Source organism: Columba livia, chromosome 10, assembly GCF_036013475.1.
Source record: "Columba livia isolate bColLiv1 breed racing homer chromosome 10, bColLiv1.pat.W.v2, whole genome shotgun sequence".
Classification (NCBI taxonomy): Eukaryota; Metazoa; Chordata; class Aves; order Columbiformes; family Columbidae; genus Columba; species Columba livia.
This window is the reverse complement of record NC_088611.1, coordinates 4074260-4089534: the sequence shown is the minus strand read 5'-3', so window position 1 is coordinate 4089534 and position 15275 is coordinate 4074260. Positions and strand designations below refer to the sequence as shown.

The window sequence follows — 15275 nt, the reverse complement described above, 5'->3', positions numbered from 1 at the left end:
TTGCTATCAGATAGACTGACTTGTGTTAACTGTGTTTTCCATGCTAACTGTACAGCTATGCTAAAAACTGACAGCTTCAACAGCGGCCAAGTCTTATGGTTTGTAAAAAGTTCTATAGCTATTCCCCTTCCATTCCTAATTTAGACTTCTACCTTTCTGGGCTGGTAAACCAAACACCCACATGAGGAACCAGCCACACTCCAGCTTTCGCAGCGCCTGCAGTGGGCACTGGACTTGCCCCTTGTCTGCAACAGCAGCTGGGAAAGGGCACGGAAAAACAGATGGGAACTGCCCCCCTGCCAGAAAGGATTTGGGAAACTTCCCCCTCAGATATTTTTCCGATGCATCATAAAGTGAAAGAGTGCATTGCTGGAATGCCTTGATATAGCCAGGGCACGGGCTACACAAGTTATGTTTAATAAAGGCTACAGCAAAAGAGGTTGCCCTCAGAAACTTTTTCCAAGGGCGTATTTCATATTTCATCCATGATCCACGGTTTGTCTCTCATACAGCAAGGTTGCTCAAAGCTGCTATGCCTCAAGCTTGTTAAGTCCCAAGAATATAGAAGAAAACAACTATTAAAGACTACTGGAGTTCACACATCACGGCTTCAGTATTAACAACAAAACCACCAACCCTTCAGTCAGTCCCCTTCCCCACATTCCCTAGGTTAATTGGTGTAATTGCAATCAATGACCTGATAATGGAGCACCAGAGGGGACCATTGAATAGGAGCACGTGGCCAACTCCTTGTTATCCTTATTGCACAACACATACCCTTAAAAGCCAAAGCAAGAAGATGAAACCCGAAGCTGTTCCCCTCTGTCCCTCCTTTCCCGCCCCCAGGCCGCCATGGGGAAGAGGCCCCACCCGGCCGTGCTGGAGAGCAGCGAGTTTGCAGAAAACTCAGCCACCAAGGAACAGACTGAAGGGGCCAACAGAGAGTTTTACCTCAAACAAATACTTGAGGCTGCATATCGGGCACAAGGGAATGTTCTTCTTGCTGAGCCTACCTTCAGGAAACTACCTCTGGATTTGGCACTGGGGAAACACTGCAAACAGCAAGCGATGGAAGAAGTCTTTCCTCTCATGCCCACAGACCTGAGGTGAGTGTTCTCCCCGTTATAACCCGTTTTTTTTCCCGTCAATTATTTTACACAACACATACCTGAGCAACGTTTTCCTCAGAATTTGCGTTGTGTCCCTGTTTCTCACGGCTCTCCCAGCAGTACTGCACACAGCCCCAGGTGTCCTGTGCCGCTTCCCGCCCTTCTGGAAGGTTCCAGCCCTCTCTCCGTGGAGGCAGCTGCACCTTTTCACCTCAGAATATGAGAAATAGGAGCTGTGTCTGTTACGCGGTTAATTCGCCGTAGCTGAGCTGGGTGGTTTAGCTGGGTGGCTAGCCCGGCGAGGTCTTCTTTCGGTAGGAATTAGAAGGTATTTTACCTCAGAGAAGTTCGCCTGAGGGATGCGGGGGTGAAACGGCATGTTAGCACACAGAAGAAAATGGAGAAAGCAAGGCTTCCAAAACCCTACTTAGTTTTACGTTTGGCAAGCAGTTCCTCAGGCACGTTTATCTTGACCAGCAAATATAACTTCTATAAATTGTGTAAGTAAGCTTGTTCCCTAATTCAGCTGATAAAAAAAGACGACAAGTGGATGCGTTGTGTATGTTTGACTTTTTAGTACACGTACCTGTGTGGACGTGTCTGCTTCTTTGTGTCCCGTTTGCGGGGTAGTTTTGGTTACACTAGTACAGCCGTGCTAAGAGACGAGTCAAATTAGGTCAGCTTGGTCAAACAGGGAGGACTGGACCCTGTGGTGGTTACTTTGGGAGTTTCAATCGATATTCAGTGTGCAGCTTTACCAAATAAAGGGAAGAATGGGTGATACTTAATTACCAGCACTTACTGCTACACAAAAGCTTTTGCTTAAGTTTTCTTGTCTGTGAAGCATCCTCAACTTCTGATTATAGTTATTATGTAATTCATCAAAACCAAAGATCTTAGTCTGACTAGATAAACAATGGGTCATCACTACAGTAATGAAAATGAAAATGCTCCATCTCCTGTGCTGATACCTCCCTGCAAATGTCAAAGAAAAGGTGGAGGGGCAATCCGGCAATCCTGGGCATTTTATGCTGCTGAAGTTCAGGTAGAATCCTCTTCTAGGCAGACCCACTGAGGATTCACTGTATGTATAAATGAGGGTAACAAATCCATCCATTTTTATAGCAGTTTTAAATAATAGTCAAACTTCTTGCTAAATTCAGTGAATGGTTTTCTAAGCATGGTCACTGGAGTTCTGCTGCCATAAATGATGGTGAGGACTACCAAGGATTGCTTATCTTTTTGTGAGGGAAAGAGATCTTTTGTTTTTCATAACATTTTTTAAAATTTGAGAGAGACTGATCGTTTAATAATGCACAATACATCTGACAAGTGGTTCAGCCTTTGTTTCTTATATATAAAATGGAAGATGATCCTGTCTAACAAGGCTGCATAATATATAGGTAATTTATTAAGATTTAAACGTCACAGAAACATAACAAAACACACTGGTGTTTGGAATTGTAGTGGTATGATTGTTCATTTTGAGGTTTATTTTAAAACACACTTACAATGGTGCTGTGCATGAGCAACTGCCATAGAGCAAGAGGTGAGCAGAGGAAATATGCCTGACAGCACACAGAGTCAACTACCCTGATCTGGAAGGCAGTCAGAAAATTGTTTTTTGCTGATGTTGTCTGATTCTTTGTTATGCTGTCTGAGTGGGATAGCACTGTCCTTATGTGTAGATTGGCTTCAATAAATGGCTCTGCAATTTACATTCCTACATTTACTACCTTATTAACTCTTCTGTAATTATTGTGGCTTGCTTCTGACATTGCAAATATTTCATCTATTTCAAGGTGACTCCAGTGCTATAATTGGGAGCATTGTAGCACCCTGCTGTCCAATAATCATTGCAATCTCTGGAGACATGCTCCTTTCTAGTCTTGCAGCTAACCCACTGTGCTTGTGCGACACTAACACAGGTACTACTGCTTTTACCTGTATATGTTGGTGTGGGTTGGGGTTTTTTGTTTGTTTTGTGTGGTTTTTGTTTGTTTGGTTGGGTTTTTTTTTTTGTTTGATTGTTTGGGGTTTGTTTTGTTTTGTTTTCCTCTGCTTCCTTTGGGAAGTCTGCCGTGACTCCCAAAATGAATTCCTTTAAAGTTTGTGCTTCTGTCTGCATATCCTGAGAGCAGTCCACAGCAAGCAAAGAGCATGTTACAGATGGTTCCAATAGAAGAAGAGCAGTGACTTGGCAACTGCTGCTGACAGGCCTTAAGATCTTGGTAGTTTTTCTGTCTGGTTTCTGAAGGAGAGCGTGTTAGGTATGAGTCTGCCTGTCCATCATTTTTGCGATAGTTTTAAACCAATTTGTTAAATTCAAACAGATTTGACTTTGAGGTTAAAAACTAAAATACTGTGCTTTTGTAAAGCTCTTGAAAACAAATCAAAGAGCAAAGGCTAGAATGTAATACATAGAGCTACAAGATGAATGTGAATCACTGAGGTAGCTTAGGGCATGGGAGATCCTGGCTACTTGTACCAAAACAACAAACCTACTAGTGTATAAGCTGTAGATATTAAATACACTTAAAATAGTCTCAGTAAGAGACAGAAATGAATAGATTCCATTAATTAATAATATGCTATAAACTAGCAGCAAAGAAATTGAAAGACAACACTTGAAAAGGCTTGTATAACCTGGGTGAAGACATGATAAAAAGTGAAATTAGAACATTGAGGATATTTGTATCACTGGAGACTTGGCAGACTCAGCAGGAGAAAGTGATAATATTGATGAGCACAATGGTCAGATCAACCTAAGGAAATCCAGTCTCTATGTGTTAAATTAGAAATGCTGAAATATTAGTGTAGTGATGGCAGGAGCTTAAGAACCAAATTAGGGACTAGAAACATTGATGCAGAATTTGAGCATGGATTTTATGAGGAAGCAGAAGTATAGTGATCTGAAGGGTCTGCTTTACTCAGAAATGATGTGGATATTGTTTCACAGTAAAGAAATAAAGTAATAGGACATAAAAATATGAGCACAGAGGGGGAGGACTGAAAGGAATAACAGGAGGTCCTTAAGTTTGACCCATTCTTAAGTCTGGAGCTTTGCCTTCCTAATATGCTTCATTGAAGCATATTTTGCCCAAACTCATGAGAGCATAAAAGATAACAGGTTTGCTTTGCAGTCTCTGTTTTCCATAAATGGAGCTTTATTTGGTTTGTATTCTGTAGTTCTTTTAGTTTGGGTTCTGCTAGGATCTCTTTGGTTGTTCTGACTAGGAAGAATTACTGGCTACCATTTCTACAGTTGATTTCCATTTTTTCTTAAAAGAATATTAGCACAGCTTTTTCTTCCCAGTCATTCAGACCTTTCCTGTCTTTTGGAGATATTGAAAATCGGCACAAAAAGTTTGGCTTTTGTTAGCTTACTCATTGTGGGTATGTGGCCAAAAAGTTGATTTAGTGTGGAGGAGACAATAACTAGCAATCCACCTTGTGCTTTGTCCACTAGAACATTGATACTGAAGATACATTAATTTCAGGTCTTGAAAACAAGAATGATTGGCTATGATCTGGAATGGCATTCCCTCTACTTCTGTCCTAAGCCTTCTTACATGGTTATAGCAATTAATGTAATGTTTGATATGAATAATTTATCCATGTATCCATGCTACCAGTTATGTCAGGATTATTTTAATAATTCCAGAGCATCTTATCTAAGACTGCTAGTATTGCAGGTAGTACAGAAAGTTTAACACTTTGTTTTCACATTCATTACTGCTGCAGTTAATATTTTAAAAATATCAGTATTTTAAACAGGGACACTTAAGTGTCTTATCTTCATTTTGCAATGAACAATACATCTTTACTGTGTTTGTTTTCCGTTTGCCATTTGAAGACTATTGCACTGGTTGCGTGTTCATGTAGCCTCATCTGTTTTCTAGATCAGGCTGAACTTCTGCTTGGGAGAGTGAGATGGTTCCTTTCCAAAACTAGTGTGTACTTTGTATCTGGAGGGCTGGGGCTGTGAAGCAAACCCTTTAAGCCTGGGAGGTTCCAACAGAAGGGAAAAGTTTTACTTAAAATAGGATTGAGATCCAAAGCAAAAATCTCAGGGGGGAGGGAAGAAGGGAACTTTTCCAGGGTCTCAGAGGAGAATTATGCGTGTGTTCGTATTAGCAAGTCAATGTGCTAAAGGGGTTTTTGAGGTGAAATATTTAGCCTGAGGTTGTAATTGGTGTCTTGGTGGCAGCACTCAAATGCCTTACTGCTCCACTCAAAGGAGCTTTACCCCTTGTGGAACCAAGATTGCAACTGCATACTGACCATCATTTTGCATGCCTGACCTGTAATGTGAATGCAAGGTCCTCCAGTAGTTATAGTTAATTTTCTTTTAATTTAAGGCTATTTCAATGATGGTTCTGTTCTTCCTGTCCTCTAGATGATTGCTTCCCTTCCTGTTAAGGGGACAAACTGTGTTTAAGTTTCTATTCCTGTAATAAGCCACATTAAGCTTCTCTGCTTTTATCCCAGTGATCTAGCTGCTATTAGGTGTATTCCTATTCTGCCTTTCTTGGTAAAAAGTGCAGGAATGAATACAAAGAATGCCATTTCAACGTTTTCTTTTCTCCAGTGTGTTTTCTGGCTGCCTGAAATAATTTTATAGTTTGCACTGTGGTCCTCCTGTTCGGTTTCAGCGCTGATATGCACTGTCACTAGTGGATCCCTGCCCGCAGCCTTCAGAAACGCATCCAAGCTGAGTGTGACACATCATCTTGGCTCTGGGAATGCAGAACAGACTTTTCAGATGATATGTTCGGCTTCTAAAAATAACTACACATCAGGTAGCTAGCATTTTTTTTCCAAGACCTAACTCTAAAACATGGTAACATGATGTACTGGCTCCCTATGAAGCCACTCCATTTCTTTTTAGAGAAAAGAGATATGTGAGAAAGAAAAACTTATAAAGATTAAAATAGCTCTGATTTCTTGACAAAGAATAACTTTGTTTAACTTCAGACCATTTCCTTCAAGGTATTTAACTTTGTAACAGGTATTTATGAACTCTGTGGTTCAATTAGTTTTTAATTAAATGAATGAAAGTAATACAGGTTACTTCCTGTATGTCATCTCTGCAAAACAAACTGTTGACCAGTCTGAGAACAAAAGTCTAGAATTTATGAACAACACCAATAAGCTCTATTTTGGACCATTGAATGGATGCCTGTAATTGTGTCTAATTGTTCCTTTGTTTGTTTGTTCCAGACAATGTCTTTTTGCTATATATATTAACTGTGATAATACAAGTTTCCACATACTGATTCTCTAGTTACAGGGAAGTAGGAAGGCTTAATGCTGCTTTTAAAATGCTGAGATCATATGGTTCCATAGTCTGGCCACGTGTACCAAGGCTAAGCAATAATTCCTGTGTATTACTGAATGCACTCAATGCACCCTCACACAGACTTTTGTCTTTTCCTGTCTTGGTGATTCCTGCTTTATAAGTTTTTGTTTATTTTGTTTTTGTTTTTTAAATGTCCCTAAAAATGTCCCCAAAGTTAACACTGTGTGTGTGAGGGTATTATCTGAATGCTTGTAGAATACTGTCAGGCTTGGGGCCGTGACACCTCCCTGGGGAGCCTGTTCCAGTGTCCTGCACCCTTTGGAACCTTTTCCTTCACCCCTTGAACTTTGCACAGATACTTTTAGCCATTGAGATCTCCTTGCTGAACCGTTGTTTAAAATATCAATATAAAAACCTGAGATTCATTCAGAACCAATTTTGTACTATCAGAAATATTTATAAATATAGTGTATGATAACACCATGTCGTACACTGGGTTCTCTGACAACATGACAAACAAAAATGAAAATGCAAATAAATACACTTTGAAATTCACTGAAACAAAGATTTTTTGTATTGCAAGATCATTCATTAATTTACCTCAACTTTTCATTTAGAACTAGGCTTTCAGCTTTCTAAAATAAACTAATGCTCATCTTCTAATTTAAAAAAATCACAGAGGTATGTATATTCAACTGTACCTAACTTTAGAAGTCAATGCTTGTGTATTGTCTGACTTGCTCTAATAATTGTCTAAAACACGCTTTAAAAAAATCTGAACAGGTCACGCTGTCTTCCGGTGACCTGCTGCTTATTGCAGCCATTATTTATTGCCTGCAAGGAAAATTATAACTTGCAAAGAACATGAAGATGCTGGTTATAACATTTTTCTTTGTCAGCAACAGAATTTAGAAACATTTTTGTAGTGATGTGAAATTACACATGAATTATTAAAAATCTCTCCTGCAGCTTAACAGATGTGTTGCAAATCTAGACTGTATTTTATTATAGATAGCTAAGGGTCACACTCTTTTGTGAAGTATTCCATCATTCAAGGAGTGAAACTCAACTGGCTGAATATTCCTCAGCTAAATTTTTCTAAGCAGTTTGATATAACTTCTCCACCATGTATATGTAAAATCTGTGTCCTAGTAACCACAATACCTAGTGAATCCTCACTGAACAATTGTTACATCTAATCATGTTTAGAAAAGAACAAGACAAATTCAATTTCTTCTTTAAGCATGCTGTATCCACATATTGCTGTGTTTTCAACTTATATATATAAACACATTACATATATATGTGTTAAAAAACTGTGTGTATTCTTAAGGATTGCTGAGTATCTCAAGTTATTGTGCTGTGTAAAAATGAGTTTTAGTAATGCAGAAGACTATTACCAAAATAAGTAAATCACAATGGAACGCAACATAATCGCAAATAACCTTAACTGTGATGTAAGCAGAAAAATGTAGCCATGGAATTAAATTACAAATACATCAATTTTTTTTTTTTTTTTTTTTTTTTTTTTTTTTTTTTTTTACAATAAAAATAAAGTCCCTTATTGTCCTATGGAGAGTTGAGCTTGACACAGTTTGGGCCAGGGAATAATTGCTTGTAAACCTCATAAAGCTACTCAAATATACACTAGGCTGAGAGTATTACAGCAAATGTGTCAATTTAAAAAGAAAATATCCCTCAAGTCCTCCTCAGCATTAGCAGGATTAGCATTGTACATGTTCCAGAAGATTACAGGAAACAAAATTCTCTTTGTATTTTGGCAGGAAGAAGCTAACAATTTGTGAAGCATCAAACTAAATGACTCAGTCATATACTAATTCTCAACAATGATTCTTTCTCTAACTTACTGCTGGTCTTGCCTCTGCTGTACGTGCAAACCCACTATGGACAGAGCAGGAATGTCCCTTTTCAAACTCTGCATTTCAGAACTCTTCCTGTGGGTTTCCAAAAGTACTGGCTGCTCAGCCAGTCCGTTGTGTCTACCTGTCCCTGCAGGGACAGCTGAGGTGAGCCTTACTTTGTTCTGATCTGGTCTAAGCACAGAATGATCACAGCTTAATCACAGATGCTGATCAACTTTGAGACAATTCCTGGTGGCTGTTGCAATAGGACATGAGGTTTCCACTGGGTAGGCAATGTCCTTGTTCTGCTGCAAAGTATTTAACATTGGCATTACTGGTTTATTTAGCCCTTTAGAAAACCCTTCTGGCATTAATGCCTCATGCTTATAGACTGAATTTCTCCCTGTCTGCTGTAGCTCCTGACAATGTTGGTGCTCTGCTTCTTAATGATTTTAGCTAGTTTTTCATGCCTAGCATTTATTCTTAATGTCTCTTTTAGTCTATGCTACTCTTTCTTGCCTATAGCTTGTCCACTTCTTGCTGTTTTGCTCCCGCATCTGTTTCATAATATGTTGGGTAACCTTTCTGTCAGAAAGAGGTTGGAAAGGTTGATGTGGGACTTCACAAAAGTAGCAATAAAAGTAGTTGCTTGACTCAGCCATGTTACAGGATTTAACATATTTCTTGTGTAACAATTATGAGCATTCTCTGTTTGCCAAGCCAAATGAAAATAAGATGCTTCAACTGAAAGTAAAACAAGTAAAATTAGTAGAGAGTATAAATATCTTCTGATGAAAAGATGGATATTTATGCTTGCAATACATATGCTTTGGGTATTGCTCTTTGACATTTTTGATCAAGAAATGTTCTGGTTGAGAATTAAGTTTGTTCTGGCTATTTCCTTTTCTGACTGAAAGACTGTATTTTACCCTGCTAGAAGTAAAATAGCTATGTTTTCTTTGCTCATAAAGCAGAATAGAATGAAGTCAGTTTTAATGTGTTTATAAAAATGCAATTACTGAGAGTAATGGAAGCATTTGAGAAGAAATCCATTATTTCTTTGGCATGCAAATGAAGTTTATCAAGGTTATATAGCCATATAATACTTGGTGTTTAGTAACAAACAGTTTTTCATAGGTAAATATATTCTGGCTGTGAAAATATTTATCTAGAGAAGTATGAGGTATGAATTAATGAATCTCTGAAAAGATTTTTCTTTTCAATGGGGTGGCGAGTTTGTTAGGTACTCACATTCCCTTTGGTAGCTCTAGTAGGAAGCTCTTACTGTCTTCAGCTTTGTAAATTGTCTATAAATATAAATAATTCTTCTGTTCATTTCTTGTCAAAACATTACAAATTTTGTAAGCAGCAAGCATGAGAACATAATATTGCATGTTGTACTGAGTCTGTTTGCGATGGAGCTAATTTTCTTCGTAGCAGCTTACAGAGTGCTGTGTTTTACCTTTGTGACCAAAACAAGATTGGTACCCTACCATTAAAAGTGTTTTGACTGTAGTAGCCATTGCCTGCAGCCTGGCTGGGCATCAGCCTGGTGGTGCTGAGTGGTTGCTTTGGCATTGATTCTTTGGTGGGTTTGCTGTTTGCTTGGTTCCCCACCCACCCATGGGGGTTGTTTATGTTCTCCTTCAGGTATTAAACTGTCTCTATTTCAGCCTATGAGGGCTGGGCTTTTTTGCTTTTGCCTTTCCAGTTTCTTCCCTCATTCTGCTGAGGGAGTGAGCAAGTGACTTGGTGGGAGCTCACCTGCTAGCTGGGGTTAACCCACCGCACATGATTTAAATCTGAAAGTTATTAATCCAGGAGGACTGCTTTGATTACCTGTTCTGACCATTTTGCTTCTAGTGAAACCCATAACACCAGGGATCACCAGGGATGCCACCAAGAATTGTGGCTTTGACAGTGCTGCCAAATTGCTGTCTGTTTTTGTTTTGTTTTGTTTTTTTCCAAGATAATATACATTTGGGGGGTTTTGCATTTTTGTATACATGGTCTGGGAGCAGAATTAGGATCTCTCTGACTTCTTATACATAAGTGTGTTCTCATTTTTTTGTTCCCTGTTCTTGTATTGGTATTATAACTGTTACTTCTCTTGCATTGGAAATGAAAGCAGTTTGGGAGATTACAGCTTTACTCCGTTGACCTCTTCTCAAAGTTGTTTTGTAATGTAAAATCCAGATTTGAACTTCCTAACTTCTGGTCTGAGTTTTCCCCTGTATACTTGGCACTTGAAATCAATAGTAGTATGGATTTAAGAAAAAAGTTTCATTTTTTCTCAATAGTATTTGCACAACACAAACTTGTTGTAGGTAGATCGAAGACTTCAGGCTACAGTCATCTGAGAAGTCAGGATGTATTATGACTTTAATGTTTGTATGCGAAGTAAGTTTAAGGTAAGAATTCCTTTGTCATTTGAACTGATGCGTATTCAGAAACTTGATTTGGTTTTGGTTATGCCAGAAGAAGTTATTTTGAGGTTTTTCTGGTGTTTTGTAAATGTTTAATCATTCATATCTAGTACAGGATGAAGCAGATCACCTTTTCCTCGACTTGAAATGACAGCAGAATGGTACAGATTGGCTACGAGTAAAAATTTATTTTCTATTTGTTTTAGCACAGTGATTCTAGAAACTACAGAAGGAATAGTTGTCAGTGAGCCTTCATTATATGTTGTGCCTCTTGCAATCAGTATATAATAAGAGATTTTTGGTTTTTTAGTTGTTAATAGATGTCATTTGGATTTCTTAAATGTTTGACACTAGTCATGTGTTCTAGACTTGAAGGCCTGCGGCTGCAGTTAGTGGTGTCTTGGGGAACAAAGAGAGTGAATGCACGAAGTAAAGATGAGATTTATACAGAACAAGGGCACTGAGTAATTTGATTTCTGGAGTACTTGACAAATTCATGATGGTCTTCATGAAAAGCCTTTGGAAAATAATTCAAGAAAGCAGTCAGGGTGAATGTAATTTCTTCTTATCAATTTTTTTCATCATATATCACTCATGTAATTGTATCTGAAAATGTATTGAAGTATGTTATTATGAAGATAAAGCACTGGGAAGTCTGACGTTATTGCATTCGAGTTAATGGAATCCACGGATATGTAGTTGCTCAGCTTAGACTGTTACTAAGATTAACAGCAGCAACAGAATGTGCAGTACTGGAGCACAAGCAGACTTATTACTGTTTTCCAGTGATTTTGTTACTTGTAAAAGTGATAAACATAGAAGCAACTTGTCAGCTGGGGAATTCAGCAGGAGGTGGGGATGTTTGGGCAAAGGGACTGTCTGTACCGTGACTCGGCAGACAAAGTGTATTTCCGTAGCAGCGTACCTACCAGAAAAGTGTTTGAGAATGTTAATGACTTTTGGTTGGTTTCATTGCATTCGATGTACTTTCCGGTCAGTATGCGAGAGGAGGCTGGTTCCTACTTTTACACGCATTTCTGTTTATAAACGGATGTAATGGCATCCTAGGTGGTCCAGTGTTGCATTTGGTTTGCATTGATACTTCTATCTTCCTAGGAAGTAGAAAAGGTCAAACAGTTAATGAACTTATTTTAAGGAATATCAAGTCCTGTTCCAGCCAGATATTCAGCTCTGACAACATCAGGCTGCTGAGCCAAGGGCCCATTTTGTTGTCATACACCTCCTGCTGAGAAACCCATTTTCTAGATAATAGTGACCACTCAAGTGTACAGGGGGATGGAGGAAGGCGACTGTTCAGAAAGCTCTGTTGCTGGAGCAGTGTTAAATAGCAGCATGTAGCAAGTAACTTCTACATTACCAGCATTCTGTGATATCTGTTAGTATTGCAGTAAGCGGTTTTCAAGGGAATGAGTGATATGACCTGTTTTTATAGCTGCTAACTCTAATTAACCAACTGCTGCAAACCACACGTTCAAAAACAAGTGTACCTTTCCATTCTCTCAACACATGACAATTTGGCAATAGGAGGCTTTTATTTTTAAAAATAAATCATGTGACAAAGATTTAGCTATAAACTGTAGATCTTAACCCTTTGAGGGAACAGTCATAGAATAAATTTTCGAAGCTGTTTCTAGAGCCAGTGGGAGATTTAACCAGGCTCTTCAGAAAAGGTAATAGGAAAGTAATGTTGAGGCACTTCTGGTTTGCACAGGTAAAGAACTCCTGTGGCTGGGGAAGCTCTCTCCCCTGAGGATCCCTGATGCTACCTCTCTCAGTAATCAACTGTGGCACATTGTTTGTCCTTGATGAAGTAAAATTTTTGTTTCTACAGGAAGGTTGGACCAGGTAATCCTTCTCGTGTCATCCAACCTGGGATTTTATGATTTGTTTTCTATCTAGGTGAGATTTAATAATTAGTTTGTGATATCTGATAGCATCCAAATACTGATGTGAAAACTCTGCTTCAGCTACTGGGGTGTACCTGGTTTAGACGTAGAATTTAGTTGCTGCACAGATTCCCTTTAAAGGTCCATTAGATCACAGCACATTTGGTCAGAGTTCATAGCTGGTGCTGACAAGGGGCAAGTTTGGCTTAGTTTCTTTCTTAACTGCCAAGATTTGTTCAGCTCTATGAATCACTCCTTACAGCAATTAGGCATAGTGCTCCCAAGCAAAGAACATGAACAGCAAAATTTTGTAGATGAGCAATGGGCTTCCTATTTGTAGCATGTCTACATTCTTTACCTGTAGAAATAGTGTGGAATAGTGTAGCAAACTACAGAAATACTCCATTTACAAATTGTTATATGTTACATTTAGAAAGTGGTACAAATACACAGCCTGATCTGGAATACGTTGTAGTAAGTCAGTCAATATTAATAAAAGAATACAGTGTAAAATGGGAGGCCCATTTTAAGCCAGGAGCTACAGAATTAATCATGTCTACATGTAGACCTTGTATGCTAACATCCTTTCCTATGCTAACAAAATGTAGAGATTTTTTTTTTTGTGTTTGTGAATATATTTAGACCTAATCTCAAGAGAAGAAATCAAAAGCAAAATTAAATCCAGGGTTTCATTTAATTTCTCCAGGATTTGGCTTTGGCCTGTTTGCAGTAGGAACTTGGTTGTCCATCTGACAAATAGAAGTACTGCTCTTCTAATGAAAAGTACAAGGTCTTGAGCAGCTTTCAGTCCTTTCCAGATCTTAGTAATCTTAACATACATACCTCTTACCAGAAAATATATTCCCTTTATCCCAATATGCAAATTAATATACAAAGTAACAGATCTTTTGTTTTAATCTTGAAATTAACTTGAATAAAGAATTTCATTAACATAATTATAGAGTTAAAATTGCAGAAAAAATGATTTAAGGATTACATTTAGAGGTTAAATTATTTACATATTAAATAAATTTAAAAATACAATAAATAACATTAAATATGTTAAATAATAACTAAAACAATGGTGTAACATAATATTAAGCAGTACAGAAATAATTATGGCTCAGAGACATATTTAAATCAATTCATGGAAAAGATGTATCTGATTACTTTTAGGTAATTATGCCTTGCAAACAAATATTAAATTTTGCTCTGAAAGGCATTATCAAGCATTAACTGAAATGAAGATGAAACGCTGACAGTGCAGTCCGGCCTGAGAAAGCTGATCTGGTGATTGTTACTTTTCATTGCTGCTGATGAGGGTGGCAGTTCAGTTTTTATGACTATGCCTATTTTAAAAAATTAAAATAAAAAAATAAATTCCCGCCCCAAGAAACCCCCAAAAGCCCAACCTAAACCATTAGTATTATACTGTGTAACATTATACTATGTTAGCCACTTTAAAAATAATATTCTTAACTGTTGTCTTATTCTGATACACTCTAATACATTTTCTGTGAATGAGTTTTTTTTCAAATTTCGGGAAATTGCTGTGTATGTACGTATGTGGTTTTTGAAGGTGGAATGAATGAATGCTCTCCACTGACTGTCATATTTGGCTTGAGAGCTGACTGGTGAAACCGTTGGGCCAACGTGAGCAGTGGTTTTGTGTACTCACTGTTAACTCTTGAAAGGACCTGTCTTTCCAGAGGTCATGACATAGCATTTGAAAATCAGTCTTTCAAAAAGTTTTCTGAAGATCTAAGTGTTTTGCTACTTCTGAAAATCTTGGATTAAAATTAGCTTTAAAAATATTAATATCTGTGAATAATTTTGTAATATTCAAACTCTTGTTCAAAATTATGAACTGAAAAAGCTTAGAAGATATTACTTGGAAAAAACAGACAACACAAAACTAGTGAAAAATGAGTGAAATATTGAAAGTGAAAGAAAAACGGGCCTTGATTTGCCATGTAAGTTTTAGTTGTGCGAGTTTTTTGAGAAATCTTAGGAAGCTTATTATTTGACTTATGTCAATAGGAACTGAAGTACACTATAATTTTGGGACTATTTTTAAATGGCCATTATATTCTACTATTGCCATTTAGTTTCCAGTGTCATACTTAGAACTGGAATGGAGTTTGCAGGCACTACTTTTTCCATACTTCAGGGATGCGTTCATGAGAAAGGAAAGACTATTATTGTTATTGAAAGGGACTCTTATCAGGAGATGCTTTTTAAACACCCCACTACTCCAAATCCTTAAATAAAATAACTAGCATTATGTTCTCCCCCTGCTATAATTGCATGGAAGTGCTTTCCATTTGAGTAAGGCTCTGCTATATAGGGTTTGGAGGGGTGGATATGATAGGGCGAGGAACAATTGATGAAAAATTATTTGGGAAAGGATATTTTAAGAATATTGTAGAGACTGAAAATGCAAGGGGGGCATGTGAAGAAACTAAACATAAGCACAATGCACTGTAATGCAACTCTTTTTTGTATTTAATACGAACATAGATGTAAGATCTATTTATCTCTTCTAAAAGACCTAAATTAGAACTTGGAACTCAGGAGGTATAACTATATTTTATTTTTTGCAATATTTGAGAATGGAGGCTTAGCACTGCTGTTAATTATTTTAATTCTTTTACAGCTGTAAAAGCAGA

At 37.8% G+C, this 15275-nt stretch overlaps 1 protein-coding gene across 1 annotated transcript in view; it reads left to right on the top strand.

Annotated features, from left to right (window-relative positions):
• Positions 1–896: 896 nt before the first annotated feature.
• SLC6A11 (solute carrier family 6 member 11) overlaps positions 897–15275 on the top strand; it is a 115736-nt gene continuing 101357 nt past the window's right edge. The window contains exon 1 of the mRNA XM_005508885.4: positions 897–1106. The gene's annotated coding sequence lies outside the window, so the exon portion shown is untranslated. The remainder of the gene's footprint in view (positions 1107–15275) is intronic.